General features: G+C 38.1%; 1 pseudogene; it reads left to right on the top strand.

The window, feature by feature from the left end:
• Window positions 1-7,336: 7,336 nt before the first annotated feature.
• Window positions 7,337-26,812, top strand: part of LOC105996647 — a 27,447-nt pseudogene continuing 7,971 nt past the window's right edge.

Here is a 26,812-nt window from a genome sequence, read left to right as displayed (position 1 = left end):
CCAGTAATAGGGGCAATGGGGGGGAAATAGAGAAGCTCTCTATATTATATTTGTAGCTTTATTGTAAAACTAAGAGTATTCTAAAATGAAAGATTGATTTATATTAAAATAACTGAATAACAGTAGAGGTTTATTGAAAGCACTATGAGGGAAGATCAAATAGGATAAAAGTGATTGAGTTTTGGGTGACAAAGTGACTGGGGAAGGGCTCTCTGAGAACTGATATTTGAACAGACATGTGGACATCATGGGAAGAGCATTCCAGAAAGTGGAAACAGCAAGAAATAAGGACAAGGTGAGAGCTGTAGAGAAAGTCTACAGAAAATAATCTAATGAGTCACAAAGGTTGGTTCTTCTGCTTGAATCAACTCAGAGGTGGGAGGTAAGAAGGGCAGGTGACAGACTTGAGGAGTACTAATATCACGGACTAAGATGAAGAAAAGAATATTCTGAACAGAGTCTAGCCCCCACACTGTGCACAGTTACTATCAAGATGTCTCGGAGGAAGGACAGTAGGAGATAAGAAAACAGGGAGAGAGGGAGAGAGAGAGAGATTAGAGAATGCTGGGAGAAAGTGGACTGTTGGCACCCAGAAGTCTGGAAGACTGAAGCAGCCCATGCCATAGTTCAACACATTTATTTATACAGGCACTTGCACAAAGAAAAAGCAAGGAGCATATTGTACATGACAACTCTCAGCAAATGTTGCCAGTTTAGCAATTTACATGAAAATGTATGGCTTGTAGTGAAAGCTATCTGTACTCATTGTTTCAGCTCAAAGGCTAAGAAAACTCTGCCTTCTGAGGACTGAAGGACTGTGGTTGCCTCAGGTCATCAGACAGAGGTGACTTGGTTCCCATCTGTTATACAAGGGACTCATATCTCTTGCTTGCAACATGTTACCATATGGCAGAGTTCAGAGTACTATATCTTTGCCACTCACCTGGTACACAACTGCACTGCATAGAGTCCTTGCTGAAATCATGGTGTCCAGGTTTCCATTTATAGGAATCCAAACACTGCAGCTCAGGCAAGATTTGCCCAGCTTACAGCTGGTAAGGTTAAACTAGAGACATAAAAGTGGATATATATATATATATATATATATATATATATATATATGTATATATAATTTTCCATCTTACCCTTCATTCACTATACTTTCTCTGATACTACTGGGTAGCTGCAAGGAGCAGATTGTGGGATCTATTGAGTTTTAGGAAGTCTCAGGGAATAAAAGTCCATCCTGGAAAACCCATAGACACATCCCGGCTCAGCTCAAACCTGTCCAAGAAAGAAGTTGTTTCTTTCAAAAGGTCTTTTTGTAGCTGGAAGCCTATGGCTCACGCCTGTAATTCTAGCTACACAGGAAATCTGAGGATTGTGGTTCAAAGCCAGCCCATGCAGGAAAAGTCTGTGACCACAAAGTCGTGACCACAAAGTGTCAGAAGTGGAGCTGTGGCTCAAATGGTAGAGCACTAGCCTTGAGCAAAAGAGCATCCAGGCCATAGTTCAAGCCCCAGTACCAGCACACAAAAAGGTCTGCAGATTGTGTGTGTGTGTGTGTGTGTGTGTGTGTGTATGCACACGTGTGCATGCGTGAGCATGCATTCACATGTGTGCCTGCCTACCTGCCTTCCAGTAGTGGGTTTTCAACACAGGAACTTGCACTCTTGCTTAGCTTTTTCTTTATCCAAGGCTGTTGCTCTACCACCTGAGCCACAGCTCCACTTTGGGCTTTCTGCTAGTTAGTTGGAGATAAGGGTCTTGCAGCCTATTCCTGCCTCAACTAGCTTTGAACTGCAATGTTCACATAGTGGTCTCCAAGTAGCTAGGATTATAGGCATGAACCACTGGACCCCAACATTAAAGGCCTTTTAATTCCTTACAGTGATAGTACCATCATGTCTACATTAAAAAGATGAAAAGGTCATGCTTCTGATACAGTCAAGTCTAAATTTCTTCCTTCACTATTTCAAATGGATCTTATGGCCACGTGTTACACTCTGTGTGTGTGTGTGTGTGTGTGTGTGTGTGTATACATACATTCTGTTTTCCATTTTGAAACATGCATTCCTTTCTCCTTTATCCATCTACACAAGTATTCCTATGGTTCCCAAAGAGTTGACCTACCTGAAGTAGGTTTTCCCAAGCTTCAAAACAGTTGAATGAATCCCTCTACCTATGTGGTTTGCTGAGAACTAAACCAAGCATTGGAAAGTGCCATGCTAAAGCAAATGTTTCATAGGTTATAGGCCTCTAGGAGGTAATGGTGGAGCTTACGAGCAGCACAGAACCCCAAATAATCTATCTGCATTTACTCTAAATCTATTTGATGATCAGGCTATTATAATTCATACAGTTAAGTCCTTGAAACAGTTAAGTACTGTAGAATCCATAATACATCAAGGTATTTTGGTACTAATTTCTAATTTTTATTTTTTTAATAAATACAGTAATATTTAAGATAACTAACAACTAGGAAGAGCTCATCTCACAGAAACTATGAGGGAAACTGAAAGATTTATCTATTAGGTCCTGAATATTTACACTAGAAAAATGGGTACCATAAACATGTAAGACTAAAAGTAAAACTACATTCAAAAACACCAAACACATCAAGGTTTTTCTTTGCTCTGTGATTTTAATTTGAAGTCATACCTTATTTGACTCCAAGGCCTTTAGTAATATTTTCCAAGCAATCTTAGAAATGCATTCCCTCTTGCTATCTCATTTATTCCCTACCCTTACTACCATCCTCCTCCCCTAACTCTCCAAAACCAGCACTTCTTCTCATTCTCTGAATGTCATTTATGAACATACTCCCCTGAAAGATTATATGAAAGTGTTTCTTTAGCATTCTAGAACTTGCCAGGGTTTTTAAACTTTGCAAAAGAAGATCACTTCTTACAGCCATGAGCAATTTGAATACGTGGAAAGATTTGTTTCACGTACATATGGCCTCAAAGAGGATATTTGTTAAAACCCTTAGCTGTTCATAACACTTGAATTTTTCTAGCACTATAATTTGAATATACTGTTGTTCATTTATTAACAGATTTTGCAGCAATGCCCTTTCTCCCTCGTGTACCCACTCCCATCTCCTATGTGAAGAGTATATATTAATTATAATCTCCAGACCTGGTTGTCTCAAAGTGGATTAGAGGGCTTCCTCAACTGTTAAATTACTCTTGGTTCTTAAAACAAAATAATTGGAACATCTATGTCTGTAGCCATCTTAGAGAAAGACACAATTCTGAGGGAAGGCATTAAATTAAATTGCACTGTGATTCTAAGTTAAAATGTCCAAAAACTGACTTCCTCGACAGCTCTGATTCAGGCCCCCAAAATGTTGCACACTGTGACTCACACTTCCTTCTGGAAATGACAAACTTCCTCACCACCCCCATCTAAGTGCCTACATTTGATTTTCCCTGCTCTCAGAAAGGATCTGCTGATAAGTTATATTTTTTCCATGGTGTGCAAGGAGAACCATCTTTTGGTGTTTTGTTTTTTTAAGTGAAGCACACACATACATGCATACACACGCATATGCACACACACACAAAGGAGTCAAAAAATGACACACTGAAAATTAATACCAGACAGAGTACTCCCACCCTCTGAGCCCCTGGAAAATAAATAAATGATGTTTAAGCATTGTAAAAACAAGAGGAAGCTGACTTAACCATTTATACTCCGAATATTTTCTTTTTAAGTATTCCATTTTCTAAGAAAAGAAACATGTAACAACTTTGCAAAGCTAGTGTTATTGTTCCTATCAGAGGTAGTGTTAAAAGGTTTGGATTTTGTGGGTGGTTAATAATCAGTGCTGCATTGATCACTAGACACTGTGTTGAAAATGACCTACACAATTTGTGGGTGAGGATGGGAGGGAAAAACTGGGAGAGAGCAAGGGAAGGGGTGACATTATCCAAAAAGAAATGTACTCTTTACCTCACTTATATAACTGTAACCTCTTGTACATTACCTTAATAATAACCAAAAGCATTTAAAAATAATCAGTGTTAAACCATTTCTCAAGAAACTGCATTCCCGGTGTCTCCGAAGAGAAATAATGTACATGGAGGAGGGGATATTGAGAAACAAAAAAGAAGAGGAATGAGGATAGGAAGGAGTGCAATTAACAATATATTGTCTTCTCTAGCCTGTCCCATAGCAGCCTCAAATTCAATTGTATCTGATTTGTATAATATGATGTAAAATCCAGCATTTATTAAAAAATACTGCTTACTGGAGTGAAAAATAGGAATAGTAATTCAGCATAAATATTTACCATATGGAGACCAAAGATGTATTTGGAGGATAAGAATTTTTTTTGCTAGTCTTGGGGCTTGAACTCAGGGCCTGGGCACTTCTTTTGGCTCAAGGTTAGCACTCTACCATTTGAGCCACAGCACCACTTCTGAGTTTTTCTGCTTATGTGGTACCAAGGAATTGAACCCATGGCTTCATACATGCTAGGTAAGCACTCTACTATTAAACTATATTCCCATCCCAAGGATAAGAATTTTGATATCAGAAGCACAAGAATCTTCTTTTATTTCCCCAGTTACAACAAATTAAAGTTTTTGATGACTGCTTTAGGGATGTGTGTGTATTATGTGACTATATATAATAATGAATGGTGTATATCCATTTACATAGCTTTATATTCCTTTGTAGGCCTTAAAACATGATGATTTTAAAGAAAATTGTTTCGCATACTCCATCTTTCTTAATTGCTTTACACAAGGCAATGAACATCAGTCTTGAATTCTCCCAGTTCTAGAACTGGATTATTATGGATTGGAAATAGAAGGATGGGTCATATGGCTCCTAAAAGATGCTTCTGATCTTGAGATGATGTGGCACTGTGATTTTTGAGTGCATCTATAGGATGTCACTTCTTTTCTTTTTTCTTTTTTTTTATTGTGAGAATACCGTACAGAGGAGTTACAATTACATGGGCAAGATAACGAGTACATTTCTTATCAAGCATTGTTGCCTCCTCTTTGTTCCCCCTTCAGATCTTGACTATGACCTATAAGTCCCAATGGTCCTGCCAAACTCAAGTTCCAGAAGACTGAGAGTAGCAATAGTACTCTCTATTGTATCTCATATAGATTCCTCCATACTGATAGGTCAGGTGACCCTGTCCTGTCTGGGGGAGGTAAGGAGGTCTACCATAACCTAATGGTAGAATGATCTTCCCATATAATTTGATATACATTTCTTTCCTATATATGAGTAGGTGAGATAAGTCCCATTTGTGTCACACATTCATAGGCCAAACATTCATGCATACTAATTGTATGCTTAAATCACTGCCAAGCAATAACAGAGTTGGGCTTTCATGAGTCTGTGAGTGATTATGAAGTTGTACCTTTGATTAGGAAAGCAATGAGACTCGTGATAGTTCCCTATTAAGCAACAATGACTTCTGAAGTTTCACAAGAAATTATTCATTCTTTGAGTTTTCTAGGTTTTATGGATATTCAGAGCACTCTATTAAAAACCTTGGAAGTCCTCAAAAAGAGGAAGAAGCCCCAGGTATGGACCTGAAGGCATGGAATGAAGAGGATAAAGAATTGGGGAGAGGGAAGAGACATCAAAGAGACTGAGTGATTTAATTGCAGGAAGAAATGAGTCTCAAGATATCAATGTTCATAGAAAACAATTTCTAATAAACACATTCCGGTTGTATTTATGTGGCCCATCTAACCAGAAAATATTGAGCTTCTAGGTACTGGAGACCCAACGATGAACTTGAAAACATTACTGGACTAAAGAAACGAGAGTCACAGAGATAGGGAAAGGGAAGATAGGGATTTCCAAACTGAATTATGACCTACCACCAAAGGAATAAACAGAAAAATAATTCTGATTATGACTAGAGAGGGTAGGAGGAAATAGTCAAGTTGAGGCAGACAGAAAATTTTCTAGGTGGTACTATTTGAAATAAGGCTTGAATAATGTAGTATAGTTAACTTTGAAGCTGTTCTGAGGATGAGTTACAGGTTGGGAAAACAGCAAAGACAAAGGTTCTCATGACCTATCTGAGAGTAAGAAAGAAGATCAATGTGTTTAGAGCACAGTGAGTGAGAGGAGAACATGGTTGGGGAGTGTGGCTGAAGAGATACAGGCCAGCTCACACAGGATTAGCTGATGTCATCATTGTTGTATTCATCATCATCATCATCATCATCATTGCAGCTGGTGTCTTTGTATAGTGCTATTTTCTGCATTTTTTTTCTGTATTCTGCCTTCCAAGGTTATTGAGATTTCCAGTGGTAAGCACTAGATCTGAGATGTGATAACCAAATGAGTACTAGTGTTCACAATTGTACTCTATTGCTGCTTTGACAAGAAAAATATTCATTTAAATATCTTTTGGGGGGAGGGGGGTCAGTTAAGAGGCTTGAAATCTGGGCCTGGGCCCTGTCCCTCAGCTCTTCAGCTCAAGGCGAGCACTCTACAACTTGAGCCACAGCGCCACTTCCAGTTTTCTGGTGGTTTATTGGACATAAGTGTCTCACTTTCCTGCCCAGGATGGCTTTGAACAGTGATCCTCAGATCTCAGCCTCCTGAGTACCTAGGATTACAGGCATAAGCCACCAACACCCAGCTTCACTTAAATATCTTATGGAGTGCACGTATAATAAATGAAGTATGCCTCCTGTCACCATCCATCCTAAAGACTAGAAGGCACCTTGGAAGATTTTAAAAAAATCAGCATAAGAGGAGAGAACAATGCCTTAGGAGCTCAGCCATCATCAGTCTATTACCTCTGTGTAGAATGTCATTAACTTCCCTCATCTATACGTATACACAAACCCACACCACCCAATATCATGCCAGAATTCATTATGACATCTCTTTAGAACATACTTTCTGGAGGCATTGGAGAAAGGCAAGAAATAAAGCTTCAGAAGTCTATGTGGATCACACTGAAAAGTTATGGAGATCAATATTAACTCTGTAGGCTTCTGTTTTCTTTTTGCTGGTAGACCAAGATTGACCCGATACTGGAGCAAAGTAAAAATATGTAAAATGAACTCAGGAGCATCAAAGAGGTGCTGTGAATTTGATACTTTAATGGAAGTCATAGTGTTAATTGGCACAACTGCTATCCTCAAATCCCATTGAAATCTTTAGGTGGTAGGTATAGAAGGCAGAATATGTAGACCCATAAAAAGGTCTACATCCTAATCCCTAAGACCCACAAGTATTCTACTTTACCTGATAAAAGGTGTCTTACCAAGGGGATTCAACTAGGGATCTTGAGAAAGGGAGATTAGTCTGGACTCTCCAGATGGGTCCTATGTAATCGTAAATGTCTTTACGAGAAGGTAGCAAGAAAGTTAATATCAGAGTGATGTTCTATAGAAGGACTAAACTCACTGTTGTTGCCCTTGAAGATGGAAGAGGGGGCCATGGACCAAGGAATGAAGGCAATCTGTAAGAGCTGGAAAAGGAAAGGCAATGGAATCTTTCAAGATGACCAGCCCTGTTCACACCTTGATTTCAGCCTAGTTAGATTGATTATGAATTTTTTACCTCACAAACTATAATAAATTTATATTGTTTGGGACCACTAAATTTATAGTACTTTGTTACAGCAGTAATAAGAAATGCATACAGTTGGCTTGACCTCAGACAATGCACACTAGTACTAACTGTCCATCATAAAATGTTATAAACAACTGCTAGGAAAATTTGTACTTTGAGCCTCATGATCTGATCCCTACAGTTTGAGCATTGATTTGTTGGATCAGTTCATTCAGACATTGTGAAAATCACCTCCTCCCATGACTTCCTCTTATTTTGGTTTCTATTTGTCACTTCCTAACTCACAAGACACTGCTCTGCAAAAGAAAAGGAGAAAAATCAGAAATCAAAATCCATCTGTATACAACAGTATATGAGCTTTGATTTTTAAAATGTGCCATAAACCAGTCTCATATTACAACAGATAAGAACAATGAAGGAGGTGCCATGAGATGCCTACTTTTCTCTGTGTCCCCTGACTAGAATTCATCCTTATACGATATAATCTGACAAGTTTTGCAATGCTCATTCATTGGCTAAATGCAAAAGGATCTGGGAGGGCTGGAAGATAGCTTTGGAGGATCTTAGGTATAACTTAATTCTTCCTGAGACAGAGCAAAGAACTCAGAAATAGGACATGATAGGACTTGGCTAAACTAGATTGGATGCTCTTTGAGTTCTTATAAGTTCTCATGTTGTCCCTAAATGAACAGCAAAAGGCTGGCCTTTCCTGGCATTGCCCTGGAAGATGGAGAAATAGGCTTTTTGTCTATCCCTGTGAGCAAGACTGGGCAGCCTAACTTCTGGCCTTGTATTCCATTTCCCATCAGCCTGAGCAATGCCAGTATTTATTGAAATTCTGAAGTTTTTTATTTCTCCCAAAGCTAGCCAAGCAAATGAGATGTTGATATTCTTAGATGAGATAATTAAATAATTTGAGAGTAATTAGCTAAATCAGATGAAGACTTTGGGTGGAAAACATTGTTATTGCTTTCCAACTTAACACTGAGCTGCAGATACTGAAGAGTCATGTCCTGTAAAATAATTCTTTATCCTTATTGAATCCAGAAGAGTAATAATCACAGGAAGATTTAAAATAGGAAACGTTGTTTTCAAGTTAAATAATAGACTAAATTGCCTTCAACCAACAAAAAATCTTTTCAAAAGACTGATATGATTTTCCCTTCCATTATTATGTATCCTCAAATTATAAAAATTCCATTTAAAGTTCTCTTTTCTTTGAAATAAACAAGAATCAGAAAAGAGAAACTAAAATGTTGGGGCAAATGTGGAGCAATTTTAAGTGAAAAAAAATCTGTGTGCATTCAATTCCTGAGTATTACACATATTTCAATAGGTCCTTTTGGAAAGTTCAACACAAAGAAAAAGTATTTAACCTTTAATCAAAATGCTTTCTGTATTTGCTTTTTTTCCTCTTTGATTCTCCTCAATTGTAATGAAATAAGCATAATTTTAAGTGATTTTTTTGACTTGTAAATCAATGATCTTGATGATGTTTTTACTTGTGTATCAAGTTGCTTAATGGAGATAACATACCCTTTTTGTGCTGAACTCAAGGCCTAGACATTGTCCCTGAGCTTTTGTCCTCAAGGCTAGCACTTTACCACTTGAGCCACACCACTATTTCTGGCTATTTTGGGTAGCTAATTGAAGATAAATGTCTCATGGGCTTTTCCTGCCCAAGCTGACTTTGAACGGTGATTCTCAGATCTCAGCCTGAGTAGCTAGGATCATAGATGTGAGCCCTGGGTGCCAAGCAAGATACTATGTCCTTTAAGGACATGTTGAGTGTTGAAACAAGTATGGACACTTTGATATTAAGTGGCATCTGCCCATTCCAGAAGTTTCTGCCAGATTCAGGAGTTTTTATTAAAGGCTTTCAAAATGATCAAGATGGATTAAACCTGGAATTTAAAGGTCACAGAAGTTTCAAGACAGCAAATTTTCAATAAAGTGTAATCTCTTCTGGAAGACCCATAGGTGGGAAGAAAATATCACTGCTATTTCTCTGTAGACTATTCTTATGGAATTGTAGACAGGTATTCTGAGGGCAATGCCCTTTAAGATAAGAAATGGTGACATAAAAACCACAGAATGATCTGGGACTCAGACATAATTGTATATAGCTTGAAGAATGTGTTAAACAAGTTTAATTACTACCCAGTACTAAGTAAGAAACCAAAATTACAATCTAGGTTTCCTGTTTCAGTTGAAGATCTCATCTCTGAGGCTGCATCCACTCTTAGTGACAGCTTGCAGGCGCCTTTAGTAACTCCTTCCTTCAGAGAAGGTATGGACTTATTACTTGTGTCATTAGGCCAACTTCCCTGCTTTGTACTCCTTACTGGCTCCATAGACTTCTGAATTTGTGGCTCTGACTTGGTATTTGAGGAAATATGACCACTTTTTCTTTGGTCATTGGGAGTCATCATGTTAGCTGATGTCTTTGTTAACTAGGAATACTTGTTTCATGTCACCATCTCAGCTTGAAACCATCTCAGGAAAGTTCTAGAAGGCTCTTAGTGAGATTGATGGTGTTGAGACACTCTGAAGGTACAGAGAGATAGATGCTTGATAAAACCATGAGAAGGTCCTATTCTTCAAGAGTCTTTTGTGGTTTTTTTTGGCTCATTTTGAAGCCTTAGACAAATTATTTAAGAGGCAAAGTTAATCTTTATTATAAGACTCTTCTCTTTTTGTCTTAAGAATTTATCCTTAGCTAATTAGATGACCTATCTATTAATATGACATCAGTTCAGGCCTTCCTACCACCTTAGAATAAAATTTGTACAATGTTAGAATAAAGTCTGTACACTGAGACCCTACCTGATCTGGTCTCTGCTCACCTTTGAATTTCTTCTGCTATTAGTCTCCCCATCCCTCACTATGCTCTAGTTATTTCCCAAACAAACCATGCTGGCTCCCATCTGAAGGCCTTTACCTTGAATATTCCCCAAGCCTAGAAAGTTCTTCTTATATGTAAGGATATGGCTGACTTCCTCATCCCATTTAGATTTTCTGACTACCCTCATAGTCCTTCATACTATCTGCCTTGTTGTGATTTATTTTCATTTTTTATCATTGACTTAATACTTCAGAGAAACTCATTGCTCTGTATAGTCAGTTGCACCACAAATATGGGAATTCCAATTGTTCTATGAATAACAAAGCCCAACCTAGATTATGTAGTAAGTTCTAGGCCAGCATGGGTAATAAAATAGACTTTATTGGCCTGGTGCAGGTGGCTCATATCTGTAATCTTAGCTACTCAGGAGTCTGAGATCTGAGAATTGTGATTTGAAACCATCTGGGGTATGAAAGTCCATGAGACTGTTATCTCCAGTTAATTAGCAAAAAGCCGGGAGTTGAGCTATAGCTCAAGTGGTAGAGCACAAGCCTGTAGAAAAAAAAAGAGAAGAAAAATAAGAGTACAAGACCCCGAGTTCAAGCCCCAGTACTGACACACATATGCACATACACATACACATGCACATGCACACACACACGCGCGCGTGTGCGCGCTTTGCCTTCCAAAAATGGTCAAATTCATCAAGACAGAAGATAGAGGTTACCAAGAAAGAGAAGAGAAATGGTATTAGTATTTTAAAGGTAAGAGATTTTATGTCTAGGATGTTGAAACATTTCTGGAGAAAAATGGTGGTGATGGTCACACAACAATTTGACTATACTTAATGTCACTTAATTATACACTTAAAGTGAGAAAAATAATGTTTTATGTTATGCCTGTTTTCCCACAAGTAAAAGAATAAAGCTTATCAAAAGTAGCTTAGGTCCCATGTGTGGTACACACATCTGTAATCTAAGCACTCAGGAGGTTGGGACAGGACTATTGTAAATTTGAGGCCAGTCTGAACAACATAACAAAATTGTTTAAACAAAATAGCTTGAGCAATATTTCCCTCTTTCTTCTCATCATAAAATGATGCAGAACACTTTTCAGATTCCTTAGTGAATAGCCATCTTCTATTCTAACTTTGGACCAGCTGTCAACATTCTGTCATTTACATTTTCAATGGCATGAAATATCTCTGAGAGTTTCTTTAATGTGAAGTTTTCACCAGTGTCTAGTCCATCTTGCTCATCAAAATCACTTTCTTAATCTGTCCCCGTAAGTTTGTCATTGCTAAATTCCTCTGGCTGCATGTCAAGAACCTCTCAAAGAGCAGCAGGGTGTCTACATTCCCATGGGCAGCTATTTTTTTCTATAACTCTATCTTCAACTAGAAACCTATAAAGTTACACTCATAGCACAATAAAAGTTACTGTTATTCTGTATATGTACTACTTGCTGCCATGATGCTTGAATGTGTTCAATTGCATTCTTGGTGTTATATTTCTTTCAAAGACTAGTAAAAGAAATACCATGATCCTCAGTTAGGCATTAATAGCCTATTATAAAGTCCCTCCAATAGGATGTGTGTGTGGGGGGGGTGTGCACGCATGCCTGCACGCGCTCTGGTACTAAGGCTTGAACTCAGTGCCTTGCTCTCTTTGCTTGGCTTTTTCCTTCAAGGATGGTGTTCTACAACTTGAATCACATTTCCACTTCTGGATCTTTGTCGGTCAATTGTAGTGAAGAGTCTCACAGACTTTTCTTCCTTACCTGGCTTCAAACCACAATTCTCAGGCCTCAGCATTCTGAGTAGGTAAAATTACAAATGTGAGCCACCAGTGCCCATCCCGTCTAGTAGGTTTTAAAGGTTAAAATAACTCTAAGACATATTGGATGGTTGAAAGAAGTATTGGTGGTTAAAAAGAAACACATTTTCACTGAAGAGAACCAAGTTGACAGTAGTGCTTTTATTTTCAGTGTGGGGGATGAATCTAGGGCCTTGTGCATACTACTCAAGCTCTCTACCTCTAACTATATACTAGCTCAGTAGAAGTGTTTTGCAAGTTATTTTGGCTGGGCGCTGGTGGCTCACGCCTGTAATCATAGCAACTCAGAAGGCTGAAATCTGAGGATTGTGGTTCAAAGCCTGTCCAGATGAGAAAAATCTATGAGACTCTTATCTCCAATTAACTACCAGAAGATGGAAAGTGCAGCTGTGGCCCAGTGGTAGAGCACTAGCCTCAAGCATAAAAGCTCAGGGTCAGCACCGAGATCCTGAGTTCAAGTCCTATGACAGACAAAAAAAGTTATTTTGTTAATACTATCTCTTCACCACCTGGAGACAAGAGGTAGCACATCGTTTTGTGACTGCAAATCAGATGCACAGTGACCAATCCTAATTGACGTTGAAGGAAATGACAGGACTGCTCACTTACCATAATTTACATGATGATTTGTAGACTAGAGAGCTAGTCATGTTAGTTTCTACTTCTTTAAATTACTATTATTATGTGATGGTGACTGAAATGTGAACTGTGCTACTACAATGATGAAAATTCATGTCTATCAGAATAATGCAAGTGAAGCATTTATGTTGGTTATGGTTCACCTAATAGAATGAAAGCTACATGAGATGGAAATTTAGTCTATTTTGTTTCAACCTACTTCCCAATGCCTAGAACAAAGCCCAGCACACAGTAAGGGTTTAATGTATACTTGTAGAAAAGAAAGTAAGGAAAGAAAAAGCAAGAGGGAGGATAGAGGACAGAAGGATATGAGATCAGCTGGTTATAGTGGCTCCAGTTTATAATCCTAGCTACTCAGGAGACTGAGATCTGAGGACTGAGAGACTTTTATCCAAGTAACCAACAAAAAAGCTGGACGAGGCATGGTGGATGTGGTAGAGCACCAGCTGTGAATAAACTAGTCTAGTGAGACTATGAATCCCTGAGTTCAAGCCTCTGTGCTGGCACACACACTCATGTGTGCATGCTCTCTCTCTCTCTCTCTCTCTCTCTCTCTCTCTCTCTCTCTCACACACACACACACACACACACACACCTACATACACACATACCTCAAGTGTGCCAAACCAGGCTCAGAAAGCAGCCACACATACCCAATCTTTGTGATTTCTGACATGAGCTAAACACAACCCAAAGGTATGTAAACAGAAAACAGGATTTTCACTTACAGTTTACTTTATCGAATATGTATTTGAATGCACACGAAAAGAGCGAGAGAGATGTTTGGAGAACAATTTTTTATTAAGACATTTGAAAAATCAACCTTTGTGTATTGAGTAGATAAATAGAAATTGGGCAAAAATATTGTTGGAAAATTCTGTGTATTCAGGATTATAAAGATCTAATTCTTCCCAAACATTTTTAGACATTTTAGGCAATGTTAATCAAAATTTTCCATGAACTTATTTGAATCTGGAAAAAAAAAGATCTGGTTAGATCAACTGATGCAAATGATGCCCAGAAAAAGGAAATTACTTTCCCAAAGACATCCATGCCCTTTAAGACTTCAAATTAGTTAAAATTAGTTCATATTTTCCTTACTTGTCCTCTCTCTTTCCCACAATTCCTTTCATATATATGTATATAATTTTATTATTGTTAGTTGTACAAAAGGATTTAATTCAACATGTCAGTTTATGAGTACAATGTATCTAAATCAATGTTACTTCTTCTATCATTCTCTCCCAATTCTCCTAACTCCACCCATTTCCTCAAGTTACCTAGTTCCATTTTCACCTTTTCACATATGTACATTGAATATTATGTCTGCATTCACCCACACTTCCTTTCACCCTTTGTCTGCCCCCACTCCCTTTGACCTCCCTTGCTCCAACAACACATGTTTCAGCTTCCTGGTATTCATTTGATTGAACTATGAGTTTGGCCAGGCGCTAGTGGTTCACACTTGTAATCCTAGCTACACAGGAAGCCGAGATCTGGTGATCATGGTTCCAAGCCAGCCCACGCAGAAAAGTTCACAAGACTCTTATGTCCAATAAACTACCCAGAAAAAAACAGAAGTGGCACTGTGGCTCAAGTGGTAGAGTGCTAGCCTTGAGCACAAATAGGCTCATGGACAGAGTCCAGGCTCTGAGTTGAAATCCCATAACCAGCCAAAAACAACCACAGCAAAACAACAACAACAACCTATGAGTTTGTTAGAGTTACACCATTGCAATCCTCCTCTTTAAACATGTTTATGTAGTATGTATATGACCCTTTATGAGAGAAAGCATGCATCTTGATCAATGTCACTTCCACTTCTTTCAGATTATGCATTCATGGGGAGTGACAGTGTTGAAGATGCCTTGATCACTTGACCTTTGTGAAAATACTAGAGCATTACCCCAGAAGTCCAACCCTTGTGGGAACAAATATCAAAGCCTTCCCAGACTCCCAAGAGTCAGCCCACAGAAGGCTACTAATTCTTAGTCTATGTCAAATGATTTGCATTTTCTTTCCTACATGTCCTTATGTGGTGTTCCAATTGCATGTACAGGATGCTGGGGTTTTCTCTGAGTAGCTCTCTCGCCTGAAGCTGGGTTTCTAATTTACTCATGGGGCTACAGTGTTTCAGAGCAGATGGGGCAGCCTGGCCAACTCAGAACGGGGAAAGACTGACTTCAGATGAAAAACTTGTGTTTCTGTGACTAAGGACTTAGTCAGCTACCTGTTTTAGGATGCACTATTTGTCAGAAAGTAAATCTAGAGGGAAGAACACTCGTTTAGGCTACAGAATGGTTTTCAGTACATTTTTTACTCATGAAATTCGAAACAAACAGGGTGCCAGTTTAACTTTGTGGTTGGGGTTATGAATGAGAAAGGAAGTTTAAATTACCCTGGGAGGCCAGCCCCTTAGTCAGAGTTTCAGAGCATTCCAGACGCCTGTGTCAATGAAAGCATACTGACTTCAATAAAGTAGCACAAAGGCAAAGAGTGATCTTTTTGGAGTGTCCCTTCTTTCTTCTTACCACTTCCTTCACTACCTGCTTTCTCCTCCCTCCTCCCTCTCCCTTACTCTTCTGTTCTCTTTTTCTCTCCTTTCTACCCATTTATTTCATTGACTAGTCTCTTATATCCTCTCTCCCCTCTTCCCTCTCCTTCTCTTTCTCCCCCTTTCCTTCTTTCTTTCCTTTCCCTTTTCTTTTATTTCCTTCATCACCCTCTTTTCCTTCTTCTGTCTATCCCTTAGTGTAAAAAGATCCTTGCTTTTCTGTATAAGAATAAAATATTTTAAATAATTAATTGGAACTTATCTTCACTGACCAAAAGGTTCTAAAACCAAGCACTACATCAATGATTAATTTTACGTTTTCATTTATTTTCAAATCGTTTGGTCTTTGCCCTTCCTTCTCCATCTTCCACCCTCCTTCCTCAACACTTGGGTTCCCATACTTGGTACCTCTCACACAATGATTCAAATTGAGGGGGGAAACCAAACTTAATTCCATCAAGGGAGAGTTATGGGAAAATGGTCAAAGGTGACAGTATTTTTTGTTGTTGCTACAATCGTTTTGCAGAAGTCTGGGGAAAAAGAATAATTGGCTAGATTTAGTCTTTAGTTTGGTATATTTCCAATATCTGTACTTTTCCTGGTTGGGTTTAGCATAAATATTTGAGAGTCAACAACTAAAAGAATTTGAAAAATGTTATTGACTGAAGCTTTTTGTCACAAACACTCCATTTCAACTGGTATCTTTCACTCTTTAAAAGGTGTCTCATTTTAAATAGCACTTTCTTCTTTTGTCTTATTGGGTTTCAATTACGTGCAAAGCCCTGTGGAGACAAAAAGATGGATAGAACATTGTTCCTACCCTTGCTGCTGTAGACCAGGAAGGGAGAATATGACAAGCTGGCAAAAAGCTAAATATGAACACAGGGATAAACTAATAATTTAAAAATCCACAAAACCAGAAAAGACCTATGCAAGTACTGTTTGATTTTCAGGTTTTTATTACAGACGAATATGACAAAGGTGGTCTATAGAAAGGAGAACACCTTGGGGGTTGTGGTCAGGCCAGGATGAAGACAGAATTCAAAGCAGAGATACATCTGGAAAGAGTTGGAAGGCAAAATTGTAGGAAAAGGTATTTTATTTTAATTCTCAAAATTGTCTAAGTAGTTGTACAAACTAGTTTCAATTTAAAATGTCAGTTGGTAAGTACAACACATCTTGGTCAACATCATACCTTTCATCATTCTATCCCATCTGTCCTAACTCCACCCATTCCCTCAATATGAAAAGCTACTTTAGGTGAACAGTATTTGAGCAAATGGGACCATAACATGTACATATGCAGATTGTACAATGCACAGTTACAGGGGTTACCATTCATATCATAATCTCTGGGTCAAACAGTTTATATGGCCACTGCTGGCAACTCTAGGGGAAAAAGCTAAGACATAGACAGAGGAAAACCTCTTCAAACAAAAGTTTTGTTTTCCTGATATAAGTCCTTCGAGGGCAGGGAGTGGTTCTTGTCTCTGATTCTTCAGAGATTTGCATTGATTGGTACATACTGGGTATATGAATGAATGAACTATACCAGACCCTACTCTAGCTGGCTGCATGAGAGCGATATCACACAATGGGAATGAATCACATTTCATTGATAACTCTGGAGAATTGTGGCCTCAGCAGCAAGTCATCCCAATTACTTCCAGGGCTTTTTGGAGTGTTTAACATGTATTCAAATACTGATCTCTTTCATTCTTCCCTGATGGTAGTGTCACCACCCTCTGTATGAGTATGGTGTACTGTCCCAGTGTCCCCAAAGGGACTATAGTAGTGGCCATAATGGCAGCAGGATTCCTTATGACCCCTGGCTTCAGAGCCTTATTAATTCTATGGGAAAATGAGGAAGACCAAACTCATAGGTATGATGCTTTCATATTTCTTTCGGGTCTGACATAGCCCTCCTTAAAGCATGCTTCAGTTTCTACCTGTCTCAGCACTGTGCAGAAGACAGAAGAAGACAGTCTCTCTACCTAACATCCCCATGGGATATATAGAGAATGTATACTAGAGAGTGCAGGTATGTGTGGAAACATGAAATGGTTTAGTTCTGCTGGAACAAAAGGCATATACAAGTTAACAGAGGCAAAGTTAGTCCTAAGGAAAATTGAATTCAACAGAAACGACATATGTACAAGTTCTGACCCATACACACTAGTGGAAAACCATTTAACATCATCTGAAGCCAGCTGCTGGTGGCTCATGCTTGTATGCCTAGCTACTCAGAAGCTAACATCTGGAGGATGGAGGTTTGAGGCCAGCCCAAGAAGAAAAGTTTGCTAGATCCCATCTTTAAAATACTAGCAAAAAGTATGGCTGGAGGAGAGGGCTCAAGTAATAAAGCACTAGCCTATCAATCTCAAGGCCATGAATTCAAACTCCAGTATCAGTATCACCAACAAAAATGATGCTGGTGTGGCTAAAGAGGCAGAGTGCCAGCCATTAGTGACAAAGCTACGCAAGAGCATAAGGCCGTGAGTTCAAGCCTCAGTACCAGCACCAAAAAGTGTTTTTTACAAAGGAGCTGCCTATCAACCATTTTCTTTGTGAACTTTTCCCAGAAGCCAGCAAGCCTTAGTTTCCAGGATAGGCTTCACTTGCCAAAGATTACTACACTCTTTGCAGATCAACTTACACCAAGTACTTCATAAATATTCTGAAATGGGTGTCAACATTATTTCATGTCATGGTTGTAGGTCCAAGTCTGGAAGTTTTGATAGAGCATTACTATTGTCTATTTGATTTCCACTCAATTTCCAGCCATCTAAAAAGGAAACCTTTTAAAGTATGTTATTATAAATCTTGGCTATTTCGCTGTGTCTATCATTCACCCTAGGTAACACTAGAGTACAAAGTTTCTTGACACCATCTACTTTCCTAAAAGGCACAAACCCCATCAAATCTATCTCAGTTTAAAAGCTCAGCTGACCATGCTGCATGATGTCTGGATCTGGAATAAGGGGAACTAGACACCACATTTGGGGAACTGGAACAGGATTCAGGACAATTGAGTTCATTTTCTCTGCCTACATTTTGTAGCCTGAGAGAAGGGAGCTTTCAGCATCTTTCACACGATATATAACATTATCTATTCCTATAGACCGCCTCCGCGAGGGAGAAAAAAAAAACTTGGCAAGCATTTTGGATTGACTGGCACTAATGAAGTTGTCTACCAATAATACTCAAACATGTAGTCTTCATGAATAAAAATATTGTAGCCAATATTTCTGACATTTCAGGAGTCAGAGGAATAAATGCCAGGGGAATTCTACTGTCTTAAGGGGGAGCTTCCTCTGAGGAAGTTCTCCGGAAGTAGCAAAAGTTTTTTTCTTTCCACTGCTTGAGGGTCAACTCAAATCACCTCTTCCTCAAATAGATTTTAGTTTCATGGGCTCATAAAACGGCAAAGCTAGAATGTGTCTTGGTTTATGAAGCCAGCTAAGGGTGTGAGGATGACTCAGGCTTTCCCAAGTTCCCTTGCTTATTCAGAACCAGGAATATTTAAATCAGAACTGAGCTTAAAATAGCAACTCTTTTTAAAGAGCTCAGCATTGACTCTAGAGACTGTCTTCTAACTATCCTTCTTACTTTCCTGTTCCATTGGTCACTGGTTAGAAAGTCTGTGACACTCTATGCTTGTGTCTGTTTTTCACCAAAGAATATTATGACCCTGGGGAAAATTCTAGAATCCATAAAGCTGCTGAGAAGATCTTAAATCCCTGTGATCACTAAGGCAATGCCATGATAGAATTTTATCTCCTGTTCTGAGATACCTAGAAATTGTCCTGAACGAATACCTTTGCTTGAAAAGTATTTGATGTACAAAACTCTTCTCATGTTTTTCAACTCCTTCCTCTCCTCCTCCTCCTTTTCCTTGTTTCCATTTCAGCATAGCCAAATGTTACTGGTTTTTCAATCCTCATTTCAAATATTTTTTCTGTGAGAAGTCTTCCTTGTTTTGTACCCTAGCCCTGTCCCAGATTGGTGACTCCATCTACAATGTCTCAGCATTTTACTCAGGCTTTTACAATAATATATCAGCATACAGTTCCTTGACTTTTATACTTTAATTGGTAAGCAGCAGTTGTGCATATTTATGGGACAGAGTATGACATTTCAACACATGGATACAATATGTATGATTAGGCCAGAATAATTCGTATATCCATCTCCTCAGACATTTTCTTATTTCTTTCTGTTGAGAACATCTTCCCTGTTTCATAATTCATTTTACTCATGGTACTCAGTAACATTTGGTAAGTGGATTAGTGGATGGATGAATGGATAGATAGAACTGATAGATGAATAGAGTAGTAAAGTTTCCATTTATGGGAGTTGGAAGACATGGGAGAGAAAGCATGGTCAAAAAAAAAACGGAAAAAAATGTAAAGTTCATTTTTCAACATAACGTCTTGTACATCTCATTGTTGCAATGGGTCCACCTATATCCCTATTTAAACTTTTCCCTTCCTCTCCACAAATTATACCAACATCAGGGGGGCGGGAGATAGGAAGGGATGGGAAAGGGAAACAAAGGAGGTGGCAACAATGCTTGATAAGAAATGCACTCATTACCTTGCTCATGTAATTGTAACCCTTCTGTATGGTATTTTCACAATAAAAATAAAATATAAAAATAAAATGCTCTGAAAAAAATGGTAAAAGAAATAAACCATGTCTCCTCATTCATTTGCTTCTAATCTTTTATTTAATTCACTTGCTTTTCTTCAAACAGACATAATGATTACTGGCCTTCTTAATATTCTCATGCCTCTATATTAAAAGAAGCTGAAGTATTAAATTTACCTTCCAAATCTACTTACTGAACTTAAGAGAAAATATTTTCCTACAGTTTATTTGTGCAGATTTTATTGGCCCTTAAAATGTTATAACAAATAAAAGTACTATAAGCAACCTCTTCATCTAGCCAAGATGGAGTAATATTTACCCATCCATCTTTAAAAAATAAACTGAAGAACTAGACAAAATACATGGAACAATGGGATTTTCAAGGCATTGGCTATCAGGCAATGATCCTTGTGAAACAGAAAATAAAGGAGATAAGCTTTACAATCATCTCAACTTCCTGTCTGGAGAGTGTCCATATAATAATCAGGGAAAGAAGATCCAGAGGCCCTAAAGACTGCTTGTGTTGAAGAAACAGAGCTAAGAACCTGGGGAAACCAAAGCAGCTTGAGTTCATAGTGTAAAGAGAAAAGAGAAAAATTCAGGATTGCTTCAGAGTATCACCCTTGAGTCTTAGTAGCACATGCATCAAAAGCTGGGGAAAGGTTCACAAGTATTAGTGTCCAGTACTCACAGAGCCATAAATGATGCCTGTTCCTACAAGCTTGAGGAAGGTTAGAAAAGGGATGGCAGCAAAGGAGAGATTATAAAAGGGAAGAATGTAAGACATGGTAGCACATACCTATAATTCCAGCACTTGAGAGGAAAAGACAAGACTAGCCTGGGCTATTGAGGTAGCCTCAAAAAATGAGTAAATGAATGAACAAATAAATACATACTTAAATAAAAAAGGACTAGGAATAACATTTTGGAGATAATGTTTATTTTCTTGATTGTGGGGGTGCTTTCATGGCTGTGTGTACAGTAAGTGAAAATTTACCAAATTGTACATTCTACACATGTTTTCTATTAGTTATACCTCAGTAGAGCTATTAAAAGTACAGAGATTAAATGGTAATGACACAGATTATTGTGGGTGATTATTTTCTCTTTTGCATTGAATGAATGATCTATGATAAATAGTTTTCATAGATGGGCATTCACTCATTCATTGATTGTCCAAGTATTTTATCCACATGCAAATAGCTACAATTTAAAAAACAATCAAGCTGCTAGCCCTAAAAGAAAAATTAAACTTGCCTAGCAAAATAAAACATGGAACGTTCCTTAGTCCATTGCAGTTGCCACAGCAAAATAGCATAAATGGAGTGGTTTATTTATTTCTCATAGTTTTACAGACTAGAAGATCCAAGATCTAGGGACTGGTAAATCTAGTGTCTATTAAGAATTCCTTTCCTCACAAATGGTCCCTTCTTGCTGTATCTCACATGGGGACAGGGATTACCGAGCTCTCTAGAGCCTCTATGATAAAGTTTCTAATCCTAATAATGATCTAATTTTCTCCCAAAGGTTGAAATTTTAACATAGGAATGTTGGGAAGACATAAGTACTCAGTCAGTCCCTTGAAGGCAATGAGACTAAAATAATTCAGAAGGAAGATAGAAGGTAGGCTGTTTCTGTCCCAGAAAGAGCCTTGGTGGGTGTGGAAGGGCACTACCCCTCCACAAGCTCATCTTGGAAAATATCTAAAATCTGACTAAAGATGGCTCATCTCTAAAAAGAAAGTCTCAGTACTTTTTATTTTTACAGATTTGTTTTCTCTTTTATGTGAAATAGCCCAATTTTATAGACAAGCAGATTGAGAAGTTTGGCTAATTCTCCAAATCACAAGTAGAGCTAAGAAAAGGGAGAAGTCAAAACTGCATAAATATCCATTGTAATTGGGTGGGTGAGGAACTTGAACCCATCTGAAAATGCCTTGCTTGGAATGAGCAGGTGGTACTCACCAGAGTAGGGGGATGGGTGATAAATGCATGGTAGGAGACAGAGACTGCATCTGGATCAGCACTGAGTATACTGAGATACATTTTTCAGCTGGTGTGGGGTCATGAGGCAGCACTGGAATCAATCACACAGAGTAAAATAAAGCTGGAATGCTTACAATTTTCCTAACTTCATTCACATGGTCTACCATTACTTCAAACTAGAGGAGGGGAGAAGAGGGATGTGAGGTTGGGCACTGGCACACGTCTTTTTTGTGTGTATACTGGCACTGAGGCTAAATTCAGGGCCTGGACACTGTCCATTAGCTATTTCACTAAATGATGGCTTTTGGAGGGCTAATTGGAGATAAGAGTCTCACAGACTTTACTGTAGGGGCTGCATTTGATCCACCATACACAGACTCAGTATCCTGAGTAGCTAAGATTATAGACATGAGCCACTGGTGTCTAGTTGGCCTGCAAACCTTTCTTCTTCCATTGTTTTTATATACTATTTTTTAGATTTCACAGTATTGATGTTCCTATGTGTTTTTCACAAAACCAATTATGCAAGTTTGGATTCTGATTCTTATTGTTCCTTTATCAAGTATTAATTATTTGGCCTTATTTGGGTTGTTCATAGAAGTCATAGCACCAGCATGGAAGCTGATGAAACATGGACTTTGCCCATTCACTATGGTTTCATTTGCTTTTATTGTTTGTTTGATTATTTATTATTTTAATTTTAAGTTTATTTATTGCTTTAATATTTATTGTTATTATTTATTGCTTATTCAAACAAATAATTGGGCTTGAACTCGGGGCTTCATTCTATACCTTGGATTTTTCACTCAAGGCTGAAACTCTACCACTTGAGCCATACTTCCATTTCTAGCTTTTTGCTGGTCAATAGGAGATAAGACTCATGGACTTTCCTGCTCAGGCTGGCATCGAATTGTGATCCTCTGATCTCAGCCCCCTGATAGCTAGAATTACAGACTTGAGCACCAGCATCTGGCCATTTTCTACTCTTGATTAATAGAATGGTAATCCAAAATACTTCTCTATTGGGGACCACCATACAGAGAAGGCTGATCAAATTTTGGGGTGATACATTTGAGTCATTTATTTATTGGGCTCTGCTTGGCACTGTTAGAAATATACAAGTAGGTAAGTCCCAGGCCTTGCTTTGAAGAAGCCTGTTAGAGAAGAAATGACTAGCAGATAAATGGTCAGAATATATAGCATATTTAAGACATTAGATTAAACCATCAGGTTTAAACTAGGGAAGAATTCTGAGTTTTCTCTAAATCTTGAAGGTCATAGTCAAATTACTTTAAACTAACTCCGGGGCCACCATGACAGCCAAAGTCACAGACAGCTTCAAGCCATGTAGATTGGAGAACAAACGGCAGGCTGGACTGCTGGAATCCTCCTACCCATAGGAAGTTGTGAGAAATTATTAAAAATGTCCTTCCATGAGTAATGCTGCCTCGTGGCCATACCTACTTCTTTGTAATGTGGCCCAGCTACTCCTTCCATCAAGAGATAGTTTCTTTCCCCTCCTCTTGAATATTGGCTGATTTTATAACATGTTTCTATTTATGGAATAAATATATTAAACTTACATATCACGAACAGAGTTTATTCAAGACAAAAGGCCTGAATTCAGGTCTTTAGATTCTAGAATAAAACATTTGCTGGAAGGCTGGTTCAGTGGTAGATTGCTTACCTAGCCTGTGGGAGGTCCTAGATTCCATCCTCAGTCCTGACAAAAAAAATGCTCAGCCCTTCCATCTCTGTAAGGTGTTACTTCTCTCTGTTTCTGTCAAACATTTGTGCTCTCTCATATCTACGTGGGACCTTATGAAGAGTCTCATTTCTGGAAGCATGTAGAAATGATATTTCACTTTTGGATTAAGGTAGTTAAGACATGATGGGCCTTCTCTGTGTTCTTGCCACCCACCCCTTGCCTGTGAGTAGATAGCTCAAGGTGATTAGGAAGCCGTGCAAAGACAGTCGAGTGCCACAATGAAAAGAGTTTAATTTCTGATTTGTTGAGTTCTATTGCAATGTAATAAGAGCAATAAATAAGAATGCAATATGTCAATGTAATGTACCTCACCAAGGCACTGAGATGGTTTGTAACAGAAACTCAGATAAAGACTTATAGGCAAGTAAATGTTTAGCACCTGGATCTCCACATGAAACAAAACAAAGAACCCTAAATTCCTAATTTATAGTTTGCTGATTTCTGTTGTATAAATATTTCCACACCATGGCTGGTTTCAAATACCAAAGTTATGTCTGTGACTGAAGTTGGAATTGGGAAGAGATGTTAACTGTTGGCTTTTGTGAACCTGTACAAACCAGCCCCAGCACACCACTGCGTATAATTTATCCTGATTAACTTACTCTGCCATCTTTACCACTGACTGGAGTTGGTAAGACTCCAATTGGTCCATCATAAGGAGCCCCAGATTGGATAAAGCCCAAGTCATCTCATTGCTCTGCTTACACTTGCTGACTACACTGGATTGTGACTGAAGTGTTCAGTTACTGAGATTTGAGGATTGGTAAAGGAAATTTAATATCTCCTTAGCACCTGGCACTATGCCTTGCACATAGCAAGCATGACTAAATGTATGCAGAATTGAATTCTTGAAGCTAGTTCTTTACAAAATTTGGGAAACATTTGAGCCTCATAACCTTTTTTTTTTGGTGTGACTCTTAGGACTGTAGACTAAATATGTTCAGAGTCCAAAATATTCTAAAATATCCTTTTCTGAAACTTGAATATATGCAGTTATTCTTCAGTTTAGGAAGGGGAGAAAATCATCTCTAAACTCCCAGTCAATGCTAAAACCTGTGGATGCTCACTTCTCATAAGAATTCATGTCATATATGCATATAACCTACATATCCTACTCTATCCTTCAAACCATTTCTGTTATTTCTATTACCCAATACAAGGAAAATCCTATGTAAATAATTTCTATACTGTATTACTTAGGGGATGACAAGAAGAAAGATTGTGCATGTTCAGATGCTGTTTTTCTGAATTTTTTGAACATATAATCCCTTAAATCTACAGATGCTGAACTCATGAGCAGAGAGGGCTGACTACATGTACATTTTTCCTTTTATTCTCATTTCTTCTGTACTAACAAATAGTTCAAAATGAGATATAAATCAATATCAGTTGGATACATTCATGCTGTGGTTTCTACTCTTTAAAGTTGGTTTGCCCAAAAAAGGCATGTATTTTGGTTTAATATCTGCCGTATCAGTGCCCACCCCTGTAAAGTGAGGCTGAAGATCTCTATCCACTGCCATCTCTGGACCTGTAAGAGTTGGAGAACAAAGAATTTCTTGAAAAGGAATTTATATTATGGGCTTTAGGCTTCATTTTCTAATTTTTCTTTTTTAGTTTCTTCCCAGCTGTTAGATTGTTTTGAAAATGAGTTCTTCAAATAAATAGAAAAATCAACAAAACTGGATCCTTGGGATATTGGAAAGGAGCCTACAAACTTTAAACATATCCTAACCTGCACAATTCAGAACAGAGGACAAGCTGATAGTCAAATTCCTGTAGAAGGATTTTTTTAACCCATAAATCTTCCAGCAAAATGGCATGGAGATTTGAATTTAAAAACAAAAACATTTTGCCCTTTCGTTAAATCTTTTTCTTAATGCAATATGCAGCTTTGGAAGTAGACCCTGTCAGCTGAGATGTGTACATGACTGGTTAAAATTGCCTTCAGTTCTGTGTTTAGTCTTGTAAGTAATTAAAATGTGAATAGTGATGCCTCACAGGCTGTGTGTGGATTCAGTTATTGAAAATTGGGGGAAGAGCTCAAGCTCTTTAATCAGAGGCCATGTGATTAAAGAGGCCACATAACAGACATAGGAAATGACATCTTCCTACAAAGCAGTAGAAAATGCACCTTAAAAATTTGTGTTTGGGTTTGTTCTCCTTTAAAAGTCTGAAGAACATCCAGGCCACTGGTGGCTCAAGCCTATAATTCTAGCTACTCAGGAGGCAGTTCAAAGCTACACAAGGCAGGGAAGTCTATGAAGACTCTTATCTCCAATAAAGTAGCAAAAAAAAGCTAGAAATGGATCTGTGGTAGAGCATTAGCCTTGAGCACTAAAGCTAAGGGACAACACCCAGGCCCTGAGTTCAATACTCAGGACTTATTGGCACAAAAAGTCTGAAAAACATGGCCTTGAAGTTGTTTCCTAATATTTCTGAATCAGACTTCTAAAATGTATTATGTCGTCTTTCAGGAAAGAATAATGTAGAAATGGGCTTTTCTTTTTTTTTCTATTGTCAGACCCTTTAATATGTAAATACTGAATTAATACATTAGAACTATATTGTGGTAATCTCATATGTGCTACTGAGCCATTATTTACTTATCTTTATTTTAAGAGGAAACATCCTTTTTCCAAAATTATGATATAATATGAATCAACAGAATACTTACTTGATTTCTTCCATGGTGATAATAAAAAAATATCTAGTATATTTGACTGAATTAAGAGAAATGCTTCATATTTGTTGCCTGTCACATATTTATATTAGTATCAGTAACAATATGATTGCTGATAATATATTAATGGCATTAAGAAATGATGTAGAACTGCTTGAATTAGACTTTTGGATATTCTTCATCTAAGGACAGTAATGGTACTTTTCTTTTTTTTAATTTTAATTTATTTTATTTTATTTGTGAACATACTGTACAGAGGGGTTACAATTACATGGGCAGGA

The sequence above is a fragment of the Dipodomys ordii genome, unplaced genomic scaffold, assembly GCF_000151885.1.
Source record: "Dipodomys ordii isolate 6190 unplaced genomic scaffold, Dord_2.0 Scaffold134, whole genome shotgun sequence".
Taxonomy (NCBI): Eukaryota; Metazoa; Chordata; class Mammalia; order Rodentia; family Heteromyidae; genus Dipodomys; species Dipodomys ordii.
This window is presented reverse-complemented; position numbering and strand designations above follow the sequence as displayed.